This window comes from Falco punctatus (genome assembly GCF_963210335.1).
Source record: "Falco punctatus genome assembly, chromosome: 5".
NCBI lineage: Eukaryota > Metazoa > Chordata > Aves > Falconiformes > Falconidae > Falco > Falco punctatus.
Genome location: NC_137584.1, coordinates 89,832,539 through 89,851,383, shown reverse-complemented (window position 1 = coordinate 89,851,383; position 18,845 = coordinate 89,832,539). Strand labels below are relative to the sequence as shown.

Genomic DNA, 18,845 nt, shown 5'->3' with positions numbered 1-18,845 from the left:
AGCATGCAAGTTAGTCAAGACCTTGCAGACTGCCTTTACAAGAACACTATCCATCACTGCTGGCCAGCAGTATTAAATTGATACTCCATCAGATAGTAAAAAACATACTGCCCTTCTAGTCTGCGACAAATTCTGAAGGTTGGTGACAATTTTCAATATGAAAGTTTGGAACTTTTACTCTGAAATGATACATGGCATCTCCTTATGTTACTGTTTCCTTCTCTCGGTCAAACTATTTCTCCTCCATACAGGCTCAAAGATACCAGACAGGCTATCAGCACCTAAAACAAAACCGAGAACTGGCATTTTGAAGTCTAGACGTGATTTCCTCTTTTGGAAGCCTGCTCATCTCTGTACCTTCCTCAAGTAACCACACTGAGGTAAAGAGTTCTCAAGGTGGCCTCATTTAGACCTGCTGTATAGAAACAACAGTTCAAAATAGCATTTGTTTCTTTAAACCAGAACCATACCCTAGTAACTTGGTCGATAACTACATTGAATCAGCAACATTTAATTCTAACACTTTCACCTTTTGCTTTACACCTCAGGGACAAGGGGGACACAGTATGGATCATACACACTGTTGGGATGCAAAGACCTGTATCAGTATCTCCCACAACTTCCTTAATCCACTCTTCCTTGAAATGCCTCTTATATTCTTTAAAAATGCTGCTCTGTACATACATTTGTGGAAGCACTCTGCAAACACAATTTTAATCAGGTTAATAAGACTTTCTGTTCCACAGCAAAGCACTACTGAATAGTATCAAACTTTATTATATAGAAATGCCAACATGGGCTTTGCCACATGGGCTGATCTTGTGCCCAGCAAGTGAATCTGAGGGGGGTTTATTTTTTTGCTTTTATAAGGCTGGCACCAATCCTTTCTGCATTCATTCGCTTGAAATTTCACTGTACCTAACTCCAGCACCTATTTGGAAATTCACTTTGTGAATTAGCTTGCCAATGCATTGTAGAGCCTTAAAGGGCTGCTTTAAACAAAGTGACCCCCAAGGAACACTGTTTCTGTGGTGATCTTGGTATTATGCTCTCCAGCTACGTCTTTTTGAACTCCTGTGCGTGTTCCGTGCTTTGCAATTTGTTCTGATAACAGGCTTTCAGAATATATGATTGCATATATTATCTACATATATATGTATTATCTATGCATGGTAATATTCCTTGGGCTGGCCACCTTCATTTTATACTGCATTCTCCGTATGTATTGCAAATAGGTTTAGCCTCTGTCTGCATTCAGTCAACACAGTTTGACCTTTGTTTAGCTGTGCTCTTCAGCTCTTTTACTGCTTTTTCATTAGGGAATAATTTTCGCTTGCCTTACACACACACACACACACAGAGCTCTTTGGAAAAAAACAAACAGCACTGCTTCTCATAGTGACTGACTTTCTGTTCTGTCTGTTATAGATACTGGGAAGGTTTTTGGTCTGGAGAACTATTTCGAGGTTGTGCACAGCACTGCTTTGAATAAGGGAACTAAACAGTTGTGGTTACACCCCCATGATACAGGAGAGATTCTAGCTGCTAGTGTATGAGCGGGGGGGCACTACAGCTCCCTTTCCCTCTGCAGGTGCATCTCTCCCATGTTATATTCAGCAAAACATTGATTCAGGAGGACTGAAAAATTTGAAATCCATTAACAGCCCTCAAGATTCCCTTTTCTCTAAAACTAAAAAACTGTTTTCAAACACTTACTCTTTAACTTAACGGAGTTTAGACAATCCAAAATACCTGGTTTTCAGATTACCCAAAATCTTAATTTTTCATGCTAGCAAAAGAAATTTTTCATCTTTCAGTTCAAACCAACCCACATTTTTGGTTCAGCCACAAAATCCAAAAGCAACACAGTTACTCATGACTAATCACTTCTATTACTACTCCCTAGTTTGCTAACTATTCAAAAATAAAATTGCCATGATGGCATTTTACACTACCATGTAATGCTAGAGCAAATGGTCTCAGGTGACCTCTAGTTCCTTCTAAAGAAGCAGGAATACCTCCCTCCCAGGTGGTATTTCTCATACAAGTACACACAGCATTCAAACAACCTTCTGGGAGTTTGAAGTCCTCTCCATTCCTTCTACTGGAGCCTATGGTAAATCTCAGTTATCACATATGCCAGCTTCAGAACCAACACTGAGAATTTCAGCCTCTCCAGTTCCCCGACACAACATCACTCAGGCCAGGAAGATGTGCAATGCTGCAGTCTGCATCTCCTCTGCCAGACTCTGTTCCACGCACTAAACAACTTTAGCAGCTTCATTTACTCAAGTTTATTTTTTTCCTGGTCTAAGGTGTGGTTTACCCCCAACTCCAGTCACTGAACAACAGTCCCTTAGATGCATATGTAAAGGGATTGTTTCCTGCCACCTGACACACTATTCCGTACTCTTCACGCACACACAAGACCAAAAGCCAAGCCAGCATACAAAACCCCCACTCCAGTAAAATGTGTGAACGTTACAGTAGATCATAGTTAATTGTTGCAAGAGTTTAGATCATAAACTCAAGCCAATTCAGTTACAGGTTTTCAGGATATTCCTTTTTCTTTTTCCAATGAAACAAACAGATATTTCTTTCCTCCCCCCACAACACTGTTTTATACTGAAGGTTGCCAACCACTGGCAAAGAGAAATCCAGCCCCTGATCTCCAAAGGCTCAACAGACATGGATCACTGCTGTGATCTTGGGTCAGAGGGCCTTGATGGTGCTGTCAAAAATACAATTTCCCAACTTGGTAGTCTTTGAGATTCCAAGGTTTAGAGATTCACAGGTTTAGTTTTATTTTGTCTGGCAGAACGTACTTGAGAACAGCTTCTAGCAGTATCAAGGAAACAAAAGGAACACTTAGTAGGTGAGCATACCATATATATCCACTGATATGCAGGCAGCATGCAAAAGCACGGAGCCCTTAGTGACAGGTGAGAATACAATACAAAGTCTATGTAGCTCTGCATGAGGCACGAGTATAAACACTGACAGCGAAGTGAGCCTGAGGAGAAAGCAGGCCCTCAGATCTCAGCTACGGACCTCTGAATTCAACCAGGAGATCTCATAGAGGGTTATGGTCTACCTTGATACCAAAGAAATCTCTTTCAAAAGGCATGAGGGAAAGACCACTGGCTGTATTCTCCAGCCGGCACGCAGCCTCAGCATTGTTCCAGGGCAAGAAAGCTGACTTTTGCGTCAGTCAGCAACACAAGCCAGAACATTTCTCCCACTGCCAACTCCTCTTTCCAGAGGCATCAAAACACCAAAGGGACTCGGTGGACTTAGTGCCTGTTTAGCCAGAAGCTTGTCAGGACTTCCTGGAACAGGGAAGACAACGAGGGGCTTTGCACCTTCAGTGGTTCTTAGTTAAATCAGAAACAGACGTCATGAGCACGCTGCGGTGGAGTTACACAATCAAATTAAATGTTGTACCAAGTACACGGTCTCCTTCTCCCTACCATGTCCCCTGTTACACACACAGTGGGAAAACCTACTCCAACCAGTCCCAGAGATCCCTCAGCAACACAAATGACTGGTTCTCCACTAAAAAGGAAAGGCTTTTATTCATGCTACTCCCTTTTATCTTCAGGGACAAGAGGCTCCAGGTCATCACAGGCCTGAAGGCCTCAAGTCAGGAGAACAGTGCAACTTGTCCTTCCATGGGCCAACTCGCTTTATATGCTGCGGCCATGCTGGAAGGAGACACTGGCAGAGCACGGCTGTCAGAAGCAGCGCGCTCAGCACAGACGTGACACTGGCCTCACACGCAGCTTCTGCTGTCTGTGCTTGTAAAGGTGCCAGGGCTGGATACAGTTAAATACCCCAGGGTAAGGGGAAGGCCCCAGTGATTTTCAAGCCACAGCTGCTGCACCATTTGTACAGTGGAGAAAAGCCTTAGTAGGTAGAGAGGCGCAGAAGGAGCTGGCAAAGGATTGCAAGTTTTCCTTTGCTGTCCCTTGTCTGGGCAGTGGCAGATGATTTTGCTGTGGAGTCTCAGGTGTCGTAACAATAGCTGTGGAGCCAGTCCCTGTTTTGGTGGTAGAAAAGAACCTGGCTTTCTGGGGAGAGACAGAGACAAGTTAAGCCAGTTCCAGACTGCCATTTTTCCTACTGGCTCATTCTGCTCAAATCACAAGCTGGAAAAACTGGAAAGGTAAGCAGTCCAAATTAATGGGAACATCAAGTGAACTGGTTTGTTTATGTATTGGTTTAACTGGAACAGGGAGCACAATTCCAGCTTTGGGCATTAGCTTTGTAGACATTCCCTTAGCTTACCTTCTACCTGAGAAAGCCATGTGCAGAACTGAATTATTCCTCGTCTGTCTTCAAAACACATCAATTTCTTGAAGCTTCATGCCTGCATGGCACCCATGACCACAACTCTCATTATGGGATGGCAACATTCACATCCTACCAGATCATTCTTCCAACTCCACATAATTAGGAAGGGGGGGGGGGGGGGGGGGGGGGGGGGCGGAAATCAGAACCACCACAGAGCAGGAAGTTGTCTTTTTCCCCTCACACTGCTCCTCATGCATTACTGTTGCTACATCTTACCCATAGCATAGCATTTGCCCACTAAACTGGTATTTTTTTATGGAAAGAGAAAAAACAGCTTTTAAAAGTCCTACAACTGGTAGGAAATAATCAATTTAAGCCTAATGATTAAAAAATCCCCAGGTATATATTTATAGTTAATTTCTACCATAGAACAGACTTCACCAGATGCTCAATCGCATTTCATCCTTAAGAGCAAACAAGGGCTCCTGCAGATTAGACCTTTCCAGCAGAGCTGTTGCAGATGGGCAGATCGTGGTGTCCTGCTAACTATCACTGAGACCACAGCGGTACAATGATTCTGCTTACTAAAAGCAATAAGTTAAAGTAAGCACCACAAAGGGAAGCAAAGTGACATGAATCTTGCACATCATTCCTCCTAAAATTCTTTTATCAACTGCAGGATGGACCCATATTCTGCAGACTGGAAATCTGAGAATAGCAGCTTAGTTACAAAACTCAGCTGAAGAAGCGAGTGCCTAACACCCCTGTACACCAGGGCTGATCATTCCCACCTCCAGTCAGTATGATCAGCAATCCCAGAAACCAGCTTCTTCTGCGTGCACATTAAAGACCTGAATGAGAACATAAACGAGTCAAACTGCCCTGCACAGTTTAAAACTACAGCATGACATAACTGCAAGTCATTGCCATTAAAAGTTTAAAAAAAATAATAAAGAGTCCACACCTGCCAAATACAGCTCCACTGTCCACTGCTGAGTTTTAATGACAATTGCTGCATCTTGGAAAGCTGTTCAGTAATAAGGTACTACATTTCCCCTCCAGGACCAGATATCAGGTACTGTTGCTTATCTATGTAAAAGGCACATACAGGAAAATATCCTACAGCCATGTGGCTCACACAGCGAGCAAAATCTTGGACGCTCTCTGCACACAGAAATTTGCTCTTATTACAATATATTCTAGTTGGAAAAGCCAGAAATCTTGAGTGGAGATTTTTAGCATGCTGACCAATTAAGCTTATAGACAAAAAGCCTTTTTTCCTTTAATGACATTGCCATTTATTGCAAAGCTATGATGAGTTCTTATCTCATTGTGGTCCCCCATGATAACTCATTACTCACTGAACTTCACTTTTTGATGTATGAGGAACAGCAACATATACTTAAATAGCTCTATTTAAACTGGCCCTATAGTTGAAACAAATCATTCCAAGAACAGCACTGCATTACAGTCAGAACCATTCAAAAGCTTAGGATGTTATATTCTTCAGTATTCACAGAGCTTAATATCTTCAAACAGAAATTACTCAAGCTGATGTATCTCTCATTATTATTAAGTCAAAGTTCTTCCAAATGAGAAGAGGATGATTGATAGTCAGGGATTACTAGGGCCAACAGTGAGAGATCACTATGGCCACAAGCAAGCCAGGGAGGACTCAGTTCCCCCGCAGCTGAGCATGCTGACTACGCAGCAAAGCGCCCTCAGCACCCCTTGCTTGAGAGCTCAAGTGCCTCCCCCATTCAACACCAGATCTACCTGGCGCTGACTGGTAACAGAGCATTGCCTAGTCCTTCTAGGCCACAGGTGCAATGCAAGCTTTGAAACTTTGTAAGAGGGAAAAACAAAAGAATCCATGAAAACAATAACAATAAAACCCCACAGCCAGAAAACAACACATGCACCAGCACAGCTCCAGGCATCTCCCCTCCAGTTATCCTCCAGAAGGTGAACACTGTGAGATGTCAGGACCTTTCCAGGAATAAGCAGCACTGCTTGGATCAGGTTCTTTGCTCTGCCAAACACTGATAGGACTGGCTTGAGAATTCAAACCGAACCTGGGTTAGAGGTGGGGAGTCCAGTTTGGTTTGTCTAGAAACACTCTGGAAAGTGAAAATATGATCGTTGGCCTGGCATGTTCACTGCTACAGTAGATGCTTATGCCACACTGGTATTGCAGGAGAGAAGGAGCCAGATTCAGATGTCCTAAGTTGTACCTAAGTTCCTGTATCTTTTCTTTCCTTCCAGCTGACTCCTGGCCTTCAAGCAGAGAGCCTTAGGTAGAATTTAGGCCATGAGAACCTGGTCTTCAGTCTCCCAGCAAGTGGAAATACCCACAGCTGGCGCAGCCTGGAAAATATTAAATACACTGCAGAAGAAATACACCTGCTGAGCATACACATACACACACAGACAGCAATGCAATAATTCTGCCCTGGGGGTCCCCAGGCTTTGAACTGTCACACAAAGAAAAGCAGAACTGAATTTATATACATGGAGCATGTTCCAACTGGACACTGCAGGTACAGTTTGCAATGTGAACAACCTCCACCTGCTGACCATGCTCTGCAGGATCCAGAAGCCAGTTTTCAAAGCAAGAGAGTGTACGTATCACCCCTCATTCCTATTGCCACTGTACAGCTTACCCAAGTCAAGCTACTGAAATGTTTCCAAGACAATGGGGAGTGTTATTTCCTTTCCATAGCTGTTATGTATCAGGAAGGATCGTGAGTAGATAGTATCTCAGGCACAGGTAAGAAAGATGGCAGAGTTAACATATCCAAATCTTTTCACATGCAAGCACACACCCTGAAATAAGCCAGAAATGCTAATCATGTTTATTACACTACAGTATAAACAGCAATCATGAAGCTAAAGAAAGTAACAGAGCATCCCTGCCTGAAGGGTCTTCTCCAGGCTGTCCTGTATCAGAGGAAAGATAAAAGCAGAAGCTTGAGACATAGTAGAAGAAAAGCTCTCCTCACATACGAAGTCCAGCACTGAGCCCTAATATGCAGGAGTATTTCATTCTCTGGGGCAGAGTGGCCTTCTTCAACACTGTTTCACATCCCAACTCCAAAACGTCTCCCCGAGCGCACTTTGGGAGGGAGCAGTTACAGTCTCTCTCATGCAGCTTTCAGCTTCAGCAGCACAGGAGGGTTTCACAGTCCCTGCCTGAGTCACAACAGCTCCAAAGGAAAGGAGCACAGCTGCTCTCACCTCAGGACAAGAACTCTGCTGCAGAAAGCCTAAAGACCCTGTCAGCCATGTCCTTCTTCCCCAAGCCCAAAGTGCACTAGGGGACACACCAGTACTCTGTACTCCTGAGCTCAGCGTGTCACTGTCTAGAGTCAGCTAGTAAGAGATGTTAAGAACAGGGCTGCAACTTAAACCCATCCATCACAAAGAAGCAGAAAGGAGGTTCCTCCATCCACACACTAAGGCAGGAACCTGTCCTTCAGAAAGCCCTTCATATACAGGGCATAGCAGTGGTGACAAGTCTGTATCCTCCACACAGCTGAGCAGGACTTTGCTCCCTCAGGTGAAGCAGACTGATTATTTCCTACCTGCCATTCCTACCCCAACCCAAGCTGGCACAGGTCTCGCAGGAGTGGTGCCCTAAACCTTCACACTGTCCTGTGTGAGATGGAGAGATGACTCCCAGCTCCTGCAGCAAAAATAAGCCTGCCTTGCAGAACGGATCCTGGTTAAAATGCAGAGCAGGAATCGGGAGCAGAGAGGCTCATCCTGTTCACATAGGTGCTCCTCCTCAGGGAGAAAGAGTCACTGGTCTCAGCTCCAAGACGAGGTAGTCCAAACATCACCTCATTAAATGTAAAGGCCCTGGGGTCAGACGGTGTATGCTGGACTCTCCTCCACCTCATCTCCAACTGTCCTTCAAAAGAGGGAAGCAGCAAAGACATGTCCAATCCCATGGGCATGCGTTTGCTGAGTTTCAAGAGCTTCAGCAGCAGAACATCCAGCTTCTACATTTAGGTTTGAACTGCATATTGAGCTGTTCACTGCTGCAAGATGAGGACATTTCCAGTCATGCTCAGCAACAGAGAAAGATAACAATAGATTTGTTAAAGCACAGTACTGAGACTAAAGGGCCCTTCTTTCCACTACCCATTCCGACACCACATTAAACACCTCTCTACAAAAAGATGGGCAATAAAATTCTTTCTTGACATCAAGGAACACTTGAGACTAACTTAATTGACTTGGGGCCTTGGTCTTGCAAATCAAGTGAAGGGCAGAATATATACAAGGTAGTTTACATGAACAATGTATGACATTTTAAAAAAAATCAGGCTTCCCTTGCGCACTCAATACTACTAAATTTTGCATTGTCCTGTACAAAGCATACAAGGTTAGAAGCAAAACAAGGTCTTCTCCCACACTTGATGTTACACTGGCAATGCTGAATGTCTTGCTGCTCATCTTCCCACACCTGAGGATGTTCCAGGAGTACCTCACTGTTCCCATCCACTCCATGTCAAACTACTGAAGAAAACCAATTCATCGCTGTTACTCCCACTTCCCAGTTCTTGGGCCTCTGAGGAGGTACCACAAACAAAAGCAAACATGCTCTGTTTGCATGTCCCAAGGACCGGCTCTGCACGCTGGTGCCTGAAGAACAAGCACATTGCAAAAGCATAATGTTTCCAGTGGCAAGATGGATGGGAAAAATGCCAGCTACTAGCTGTAACCCTTTTGTCATGCCAATTGCTGGCTTCTATGAGGATGTATGTTAGATACCTCCTTAGAAAAGAGCTCTGCATCTCATCCTTCCAGATGGAGGAGGAATGATTCATACACACATAAGCAACGCTAGAATGACAGCTGAAGAGAAAACATTTTCTTTCTGGTTTGTGTCACAGACATGCTCAGGGGCCTTAATCGCAGCAAAAATTGAAGACTATGACACTTTGTGCCCCAAGGAATGCATGTGCAAAGCTCCAATGCTACTTCTCACTAGCCTTGTCAAGCCTCATGTTGTATGCACACACCTCACATGCCTCATTCCCCCGCTTTCTCATTTCCGCAGCATTTCTCTGCACAGACCGTGACAGAATAACTCCACTTACACAGCTGTCACATCACGCAATGACAAATACAGGGGAAAGCGTCCAAGAGATGGATCAGGTGTCGGGAGCTCTAAGCTGACCAAGGCCTGACTTGTAATGCAGAAGCAAAGCAAAGGATCTCTCTTTTCTTCCCAGAAACACCAGGGACCAAAACGCACACATTTAGTAGGCCTAGATGGCTGATAAATGCAGAATAGACAGAAGGCTCAGCAGTCTGCGCACTTGTCTGCGTCACGCCTGCTTCTTTCAAGGAGGCCACTGCACACCTCCTCCCCACCTCACCTGCACAGCACCTCTGCCACACTCTCACTCCTCTCAAGGGCCCTGTGTCCTGTGAATCTCATTCTGTTTCTCACTACTAATGTGCAAATTCACACCTATTTACTTTCCTCTGGTCTCTCTCCAATTTGTGAAGTCCTTGCAGCAGAGATTATCCATAAGCATCTGGAAAGCACCTGGAATATCTTGAGTCCTACTGCAAGTAAATAAACAGCAATGCACAAGCATGCTATACATACATTAAGCTAAGCATATAACAGTCACCTCTGACAACAAAAGTGAGGGTGGTAGCTTCTTCCTACAGACAGTGGTAGAAAATCTATGCTTTGGGGTACATCCACTAACCAGGAAAACCTTCAGGTTTGCTTTCCCTGCCACCCGCTTCTCTCCCTCCCCCATCACATTATCCATTTCTGAAATCCATGTCCCACTTTTATAATAAATTATTCTAATCAGTATTGTGGCATGGCAGAAATCCAGCATAACCTTCAGAAATACGCATGCATACACTGGCTATATAGCCACTTCATTTCACAGGAGGCTTTCAGAACAGCCTGGTGCATAGTCCAGGAGGATTTGGCAACCTTTCTTAGCAGCACCCCCATGGTGGTGATCCTTTCCTAAAGGACACTAGATGCACTTACCAATGCTACTTCCTCTCTTTGTAAAAGTAAGATTATATTTTTTCTTATTTTCTCAATAAAACCAGGGAAAAAGTGTTCAAGTGGGAATTTTTCATCTGCTGTTTTTCAGGTTGAAGAAGTGTGACTTGGGGGTGGTAAAGGGGCTAGAGAGAACATCTGCAGTCCAGTGCAGACCTTCCTTCCCACCCCACCCTCTTTTGAATAGAAAGATGCAACATAGGCTGGGTAATTGCTTCAGCTGCTTCAGAATCAGGGTTCAAGTGGGGAGGAAAGGGAAAGGAAGAAGGAAAAATAAAACAAAAAAACAGAAAAGTCACACAGATAATACAGATTCTTTTCTTGGTAAGGAGCACGGGCTACTTTTGTAGCTCTTAAAACAGGAAACCTCATGCAGTTTGTTCACTCAGGCTGCAACAGCTCCAGAAGGAATCTGGATCTGTGGCTTTCCCATAAAACTAATGAGGTCTGAACCCCACACTGGGGAGGGAGAGAATAAAAAAACCACAACAAGCAATTTAAGCACAGAGCATTACAGTCTTGTTAAATAGTACGTTAAGAACTCACCTGCAAGTCTGTCTTGGCCAATGAGGGACATAAATCGGGAAGATAGAGTAATACTCAATATTACACAATTAGTCATTGCTGTAAGCACTTTAACTCTGGATTTCTTGGATTGTATCATTTCAAACACTTTTTTTTATAGGAACGATATGATAGCTGTCCAAGCACCACAATCAAATCATGCTACCAGAACATTCAGACAATGGATTATCACAGCTTTTATTCTGAACAAGGGAAGACTACCTCATTTTGAACATGGCAGGGGAAGAGTAGAAACCTATACCTGAGGGGGGGGGGTGGTGTTTTGTTTGGTTTTGTTTTGTTGGGGTTTCCCCCTCAACCCTCTTTTGGACTTTCCAAGGTAGGTATGACACAAAAATCTGCCAATCTGAAAAGACAGAAACTGCCTTTTCCGAGAATTTGCACTGAAACAGGGAATAAATTTAAATATGCCAAATCAAAGAGCAGTTTAAACAGCCCTCCTTGTGTTGGCTGAACACTGGAAGGATGCCCTGTTCCAGGGCATGTTCCCACTGTCTATCACCACCACCAGGCCTAGAGACTTAAGCTCTGTTTAGAAACTTACCTACCAGGTATGTTCCTGTCACAGGAAAGAGGGCCTCTTTACCTTCCAAAACCTTCAAATTAGCAGGTTCAGCAAAGGATTAGTGTGTTCCTTTAAAAAGGTGTAATAATTTAAAGGTTCTCTTAAAAAAGCTGCACCTTTGACCTTTACATCACCATTGGAAGCCTATCTCATTTTATACCTTAGTTCTCACCTTGCATCATGAACCACATACTAGCTTTTTTAACTTCACAATCTTTGTTTTAGGGTGATTTTTTTGTTGTTTTTTTTCTTTTTAAGAGTATTTTAGTACCTTCAATGCATACGTACCTACTTTTTGGTGCATGGTACTAAAAAGGCCCTGACTCTGACCTCAAGTCCTTTGGCAATGGCCAAATATTCCAGCACAGGAAGAGGGAAAAGCCACTAAGTCTTAATAACATCCTCGTGATGCAGTCTGAGAGGTCACTATTAGCCATGACATACTGGAGGTGAGAAAAGACTAAAACAGAGAAGACAACCAAATAAATAGAAGCAGAAGAACCAAAAAAAAAGCTAGAACTGAGCTCCACAAAGAACAGAAACAGCAAAAAACTTGCTTTGCTACAGCACAGGGCACATGTCTGAAGCTGATGACACCTGGGTATTATTCCTGACTGTGGTCCTGACTCCTGGATGACTGCACCAACTCATGTCACACCTCCAACAGGCTCTCCCCTCACATTTTCCTTCTGGACTATAGGTCAGCGGTGGCGAACCTTTTCCTTGCCAAGGGCAGAGGACACTAAATATTACTGGCATCCCACACCTCAACATGTGCCTTCACACTGCATGACAGCAGCACAACCACTCTCCATACAAAACCAATGTGGGCCACAAAAAAACAAAAACTGGATGCCAGTCCCCCAGTTTTCACATTCCCACTGTGAGCTTTTTAAGGAAGGATCAGTTGCTATTTATTGCACCCTGTGTAGAGCAGTGTAGTTCAGAGCTGTTAAATGTGATTCTATAAGCAAGCAGCAACACCGGTAGTTGATTAAGACTGGAATGAAAAACAACAAATGGAGGGGGGGAAATTGGCTGGAAAGAAGTGGAGGGAATCAAAAACAACAACAGAAAAAGGAATTCAGTAGGACAGAAAAAAAGGAAGACAGATAATGAAAAGATACTTACACGAAAGGAAACCAGATAAAGATACCCAAAAGTGAAAAAGGCTTCCACAGAAAGAGCTAACTTCATTTTAACAAAAAAAAAAGGTGGTTTTTTTCATGAGAATGTTGAATTTGGATAACCAAACGAGCAGTATTTTATTTTCCCCCACAGTAAATACATAAAAATAGACACTTATTTTTAAAGAGGAAGCTTCTAAGTTCTCAATGCACTTGTTCTCAGAACCAATGCTTTAACCACATTAGTAACAGCTTATGAAAAGACAACAAACTGACTACAGTTCCTTCCCTATCTCGAAGCTACTTTTTCAGAGTCACCATCACTACTGTGATTTTGCAGTTATGAAACACTTTACCCTTGTTACGTCTTGGGGCCTTCCTCCCTATTTCACAGGGTAGGAGCTAAAAAGTTCTATTCAGGTTCAGTTGACATCTCTTCATCCCTTTTTTTTTTTTTTTTTTTTTCATTTCTGTGTTCTTAAAGTGTCCTTAACTGGACACCTGTGGCAATGACAGAGATATGAAGTACTGTGGATCGTGACAACTACAGGCAAATGTTTTAGAGAACTGGCAATTTACTTGCATACTACATTACTCTAACTCCCCCAACCTTTCCTATGACCACCTGCTCATAATCATTAGAAAGGAGAGTGTCATTTCTAAGCTGGAGTTGAGCACTAAAAGCACCATGCTGGCCCTCACTGGCTCTATTTAATTAGAGATTAGCAGAAACAATAAAACATAGGGAGAATATAAACATAATTTTGCCAGTTTTTCAGTAAAAAGGTTTTGGTTACCAAACAGATAAGAGGATGGCTGCCTATTTTATCTGTGAAGCCGGACCGACGAGTTTACATTCACTGGAACCACACCCCCATCAGAATTCCCTCTGAAATGTCAACACGAACCATATTATTATTTTTCCAAGTTGCTGACCTTTACTGTTGCCTGCATCATAAATCCTGCATTTTGAACTGTTTCTATTCATACAAGAACATGCTCTGCACGCCTCACGATATCTGAACTCTGTACGCAGCTGCCTGCATATCACAAAACAGATGCTCGCTGCAGCCCACCTAAAGAAGCTGCCAAGTTGGACCTTCCTGGTTCCACAAAGTCCACTGGATTACCACCAGTTATGCTACCCACCACTAAGGCAGCCAGGTTTCCCAGGTTCCCCCAAAGCCCTCAGTGTATCTTAGCCTGAATAAAACGTTCCAGAGGATTTTATCAAGGGCCATAGCATACAGGTATTTTAAAATAATTTGATTATGGGGTTAAGTTTAATTTTAATCAGAAAGGAAAAAAACACAAGTCCTTGGATTAGAAGACAGCCATTCCCATTTACTGTTCTTCACAATTAAAATGTTTCATATAGATCATCAGAACTTAATGCATCATACATGTTACACAGTGCTGAACATAAGGCTGTCGATCTGTCATTTCTCTGTAAGCGTTTAATGTGATGAATGATCAGGTTACTAGTCTATCTGGTATAAAAGCGAGAGAAGCTCTGAGACAAAGAAATAAAGGCCAATGCATATTACAGATCTTACAGTGATTAATATCAGCCCGCCTGACTCGCATCTCTGAAAAACAGTTAAGGTCACTATTCCTCTTCTATTTTTACCATGGATTTCAGTACACCTCCTCAGAACCCTCCAAATACTTGAGATAATTTAATTTAAAGCAGAAACAAGCATGTCAGGAACATACAGCATCTGGGCTACAACAAACAATGCCACACCAGCATGTCATAAGAAATGTAAGTGACCTTCACTCTTGCCTCTGCTGACAGACACACTTGAAGCCACTTGCAAGCCAGGTTGTTAAGTGTGATTTCTGCAAGGCAATCTAATAAATAAAGATTTTAAAGAGATAAAATAAAATAAAATCTGACTACTTATTGTTTTAAATGGAAAACCTGCCTTCCCAAATCAACCAACGGTTTGGCAAGCCTAAATGAAAGGCAGACAAACAAACAGCATCTTTTCCTTTTAACACAGAATCTGCAATAAGAAAAAGAAATCAGCATTTTATTGATTTCCATAATACCATCTCTACAGCTTAAAAAACTCAGTCAGCTGCTAACGTTAATTCACTGATGCTATGGAGCCTTCCCATATAATTGTACACCCTCCACTTTGCTGAGCCCCAGGGCACTGTTTCTAACTTTCCAGAGGACCACTGCACTGAAAGTAGAAACAAAAAAACCTCTCTTTCATTACCCAAAGCAAAATGCAAACCAAATTTTGCTTACATAAATGGGAAATTAGAGAGACTTAATTTTTAAGACAGGGAATAATCTGCCCGTCCGCATATATTTTCAGATTTGATATCGTGACAACAAATTCTCATTTAAACTCTCTCCACCTCCCCTTTTTTTCCTTCCTGAGCGTACAAAACAATACAACATATAAATATTGCAACAATTACGATTTCTAGGGATAGATTCTAAAGCCCTTGTCAGATCATAAGTGTTTCAAAGGGGTGATTCAGAATCAGACAGAGATTTTTGTGAATGTCACTATAATTAACACTATAAAAACCTGTAAAATGTTTCCATTGCTATAGGGACTATTTTATAGAGTGAATGTGCATTTCAAAGTTTTTTTTAAAAAAGTTCTTCTTAAAAAAAAATAGAACACCTTATAAACTAAATTAAAGCTATCTTCTCCAAGTCTAAGATCAAAAATACCCTAAATAATTAATGAAGTAAACTCTGCCATTTTTCTCCATTTCTCAAACAAATTCAGCAGCCCACAACCAAGCAGACAGCTCCAGTACACTTTAGTGAGAGTTTTACTCAATTAGGGACTGCAGAATTTGGCCCAATTTAGTACTGTCTATCTGGAAAGAATGTGGTGGAACTCTGCAGTGTAAATACCCTCCTGGAACTGCTGTACCTAGTCCCCTTTCTTGCTCCCCCTTGTTTACCCTGCCTTGATATTTCAGTACCAACCATACTGTATTCACCATCTCCATCAAGATTCAATGTACCATTTGAGCTAAAATAGCCTAATTTTGGTATGGTTTCCCATGCATCTATTAATTTGGAATCAGTTTATCTATTTCCTCTGAGAATGGTGAAATGTGTGGATTTTTGTTCCACAAACAAACAAGTTGACAGTATCAATACAGAGTTGGAGAGCCTCTAAAAACAATCTAGTTTGCATAATTAATGTTAATTACAATAACATCTCAATCAGTGACACAAAAGCTTAGCAATGAACACAGTCATACTAGGAAGTGAAAACATGAAACAAAACATGAAAAGATTATGTCTTGTTCTGAAAGAGTATGAAGCAAACTTTCAAGAGATTTACAAATAAGAACAGAAAGGCAGAAGACAGTTGTGCTTTGTTACACATATTTTCTTTACAGGCTCCTTAGTACAGAGCTTTCTTCTGAGACTGTAATAAGACAGTGGATCTGAGCTGTGGACACACGAGATAATATTACCTTTCTACAACATCACATCCAAGCCACTATCAACTGCTTCAAAGAAAAACAACTGAGGGCCTGATCCTGCTGCCAGTGATTTCATTAGCAAACATTTAAACAATGTGATGTTAATGTTTGGGGGGGTTCTGGAGAAGGAGGGGAAGGAAAAAAAACAACTCCAACTTGAACACTGCATGTAGGTATGGATTCCCTCAGGCACAGAGGAATTTCAGGACAAGATAATGAATTTTTCAACAATATTTTCCTACTTTCCATAGCAACAAGGGAAAGCTAAACATGCTGAAAACTTACCTGCCTGTTTCACTGGTAGCACAGGAGGTTTTTTTTGTATGGTCACCTAACACAGCAGCTTTACATTTAATCCTCAGCAGTTTTCTTCATGACCCAAGAAAAATAGTTATCCAATATATTCTTATTTCAAGGGAAGGGAAAAAAATAGTTATGAAAAAATAAGTGCCACTGAACCTCACCCAGATTGATACTGTAGTACACAAGTAGTCATACAAGCATCGTAGGGAGCACTTGCGCAGTAAAGTACCACTCAGCGTGAGTAAGGGTGGCGTAATTGGGTCTGATGAGAGAAGGAATCAGAGCTTGTCACGTCACTATTATAGGGGCCTTTCTGAAAACATGCATTTCTTGATTACTTTTCACATTAATGCAAATCCACCCCGTTAAAGTTAAAGAAGTTACACTGGTGCTAAACTAGTACCAGAGGCAGCAGTCTACTTCAGATTAATCTAAGAGACCACATCTCAAGGACCACCCCCCTAAAGGCAAAAAAACAGGCATTTAAGAAGCCCCGGGGATACGCTAGGCAAGTTCCTCCTTGGGATAAGGACTGATCTTCTGTATGGTATCAATCTCAGGGCTGTTCCCCTCACTCTCTTTATAGATAAAGGCAAGACAAGATTTGTTAAATACTTTGTTTCCTCTAGAAATTTACTGATCTTCAGCATACTTAAGACTACGCTTTAATAGTCTCTGAGTAAAGCTATACTTTACTACTTCTTATTCACAAGAGTGCTTGGCTTAAAACAATAAACTTCATGTGGAAGACTCTCAGAATGATGCTGGCCTTTCCTCTTCACTAAAGTTCAGCACATTTATTTGTCAGATGTCTGGGAAAGATGATTTTGGAGCGCTGTGGGGTTTGGTAAACCTTCAATTCAGCAATTAGTTTCCATATGATATGAATTACAAAGATCGAGCAATTAATATTAATAACTAAACCCAGCAAAGTACCAAGACTTCAGATGCCCTGTGTATGGAAAGACTGCTGTCCTTGCTGGGGGTTTCCACGTAACTGTTTTATTTTAGCTACTCTGAACGTATGGCACACGAGAAAAATACATTAAGAAGGGGAAAAAAAATAAAAATCAATAGCAATGAAATAGAGACATAACTATTTTACATTAAGCACTCCCAGTATCAATCCAAGCCACCAAGACTCCCCACTGCAGACCATAGCTTCACCCTAGGATACACAAATTTTCCTGCCATACCAAGTCAAGCTCAGGTAATACTGAAAGATCCAGGCATGACAAGGTGGGAAGGATGGTGCATCTGGAAGTAAAAAAGGTGGGTTTCCCTGATTTTCCAAGGACAGTGGCCAGAGACCAGTCTGGAGGGGTCTGGCCCACCACTCGACCCGGGCAGCTTGCCCCTCACATCAACCTTCACCACAGCCTCAACGAAGGGGGGTGGGGGGAGAGGATATAAAATAACAACAAAAAAAAAAAAATCAAACATATCACCGGCAGCATGACACGCATCTGTAGCCGGCAACGACGGCGGGTTTCTATTTTTTTTTAATCCCCCCCCCCCCCCCCCCGCTTCTTTTCCAGCCCGAGGGGGAAAGTACCTCGGCGGTCGGTGCCAGGCTGCGCCGTGAGGAGAATGCCCCCAACTTTCCAACAGTTGGCAGGCACCGGAGGCACCCGGCCCGCCGCCTCCCCGGGCCACCGGGGGCTGCCCCAGCCTGCCGCCCACCCGCTGCCCCCTCCCGCACACACAACCCCCCTCCCCAGCCCCGGGCCGGCAGAAAAGAGCGAGCCCAGGAAGGCCGTGCCCGGCACTCACCCGCTCCGGGGGGCTCCGCGGCGAGGGCCGTTGAGGACCGCTGAGGGAAGCGCTGAGGGGAGCGGGGGTCAACGGCAAGATGGGACGCGGAGGGGAGGCGGTGAGGGGAGGGGGGTACGCGCGGGTGAAGAATTTAAACCGGAGGGGGGAAATTAATGTAAAAATGAGCGTGCGGCGAGGCGCCGGGCTGCGCGACGGAGGCGGCGGCCGGGGCGCTGAGGCGGCTGTGCTCTATCCCATGCCGCTGCGGTGGCCCCGGGCGGCGGCGGCAGCCGAGCTGGGGGGGAAGTTGGGGCCGCAGCCGGCGGGGAGGATGTGACACCGTGACAAGTACGGCCCGCCAGCCATGTACCGGGGGAGGAGGCGGGGGAGGCGGCCACCCGCGCGTAGGGGGCCGGGGCAGCCCAGGCAGCACCGCCCGCCCGCACACGGCATTTAACGGCGCTGACGGGCCGCGCCGTGACTCACACACGGGAGTTAGTCACAGGGCGGGACCGGGGAGGGGGGGGAGGGCCCCGCCCCGCCCCCCGGGCGCCCCGCCAGCCTACAGGATGCCGCGGTCCAGCGGATTGGCGTGGCGTCCAGCCAATGAACGCGCGGATCTGCCGCCAGCGGTGGAGCGGCCCCGTCCGCCCAATGAGTCTTCTGAGGACACTGCCGCGAAGTGTTGGGGAGGGCT

The 18,845-nt window shown here is 43.8% G+C and overlaps 1 protein-coding gene across 2 annotated transcripts in view; it reads right to left on the bottom strand.

The window, feature by feature from the left end:
* SERTAD2 (SERTA domain containing 2) overlaps window positions 1–18,814 on the bottom strand; it is an 80,607-nt gene extending 61,793 nt beyond the window's left edge. The window contains exon 1 of one of the 2 annotated variants that reach the window (XM_080387926.1): window positions 18,167–18,814. The gene's annotated coding sequence lies outside the window, so the exon portion shown is untranslated. Of the gene's footprint in view, window positions 1–16,375; window positions 16,532–18,166 lie in introns of those variants that run through there. The other variant, XM_080387930.1, reaches the window with a different exon arrangement.
* Window positions 18,815–18,845: the final 31 nt, after the last annotated feature.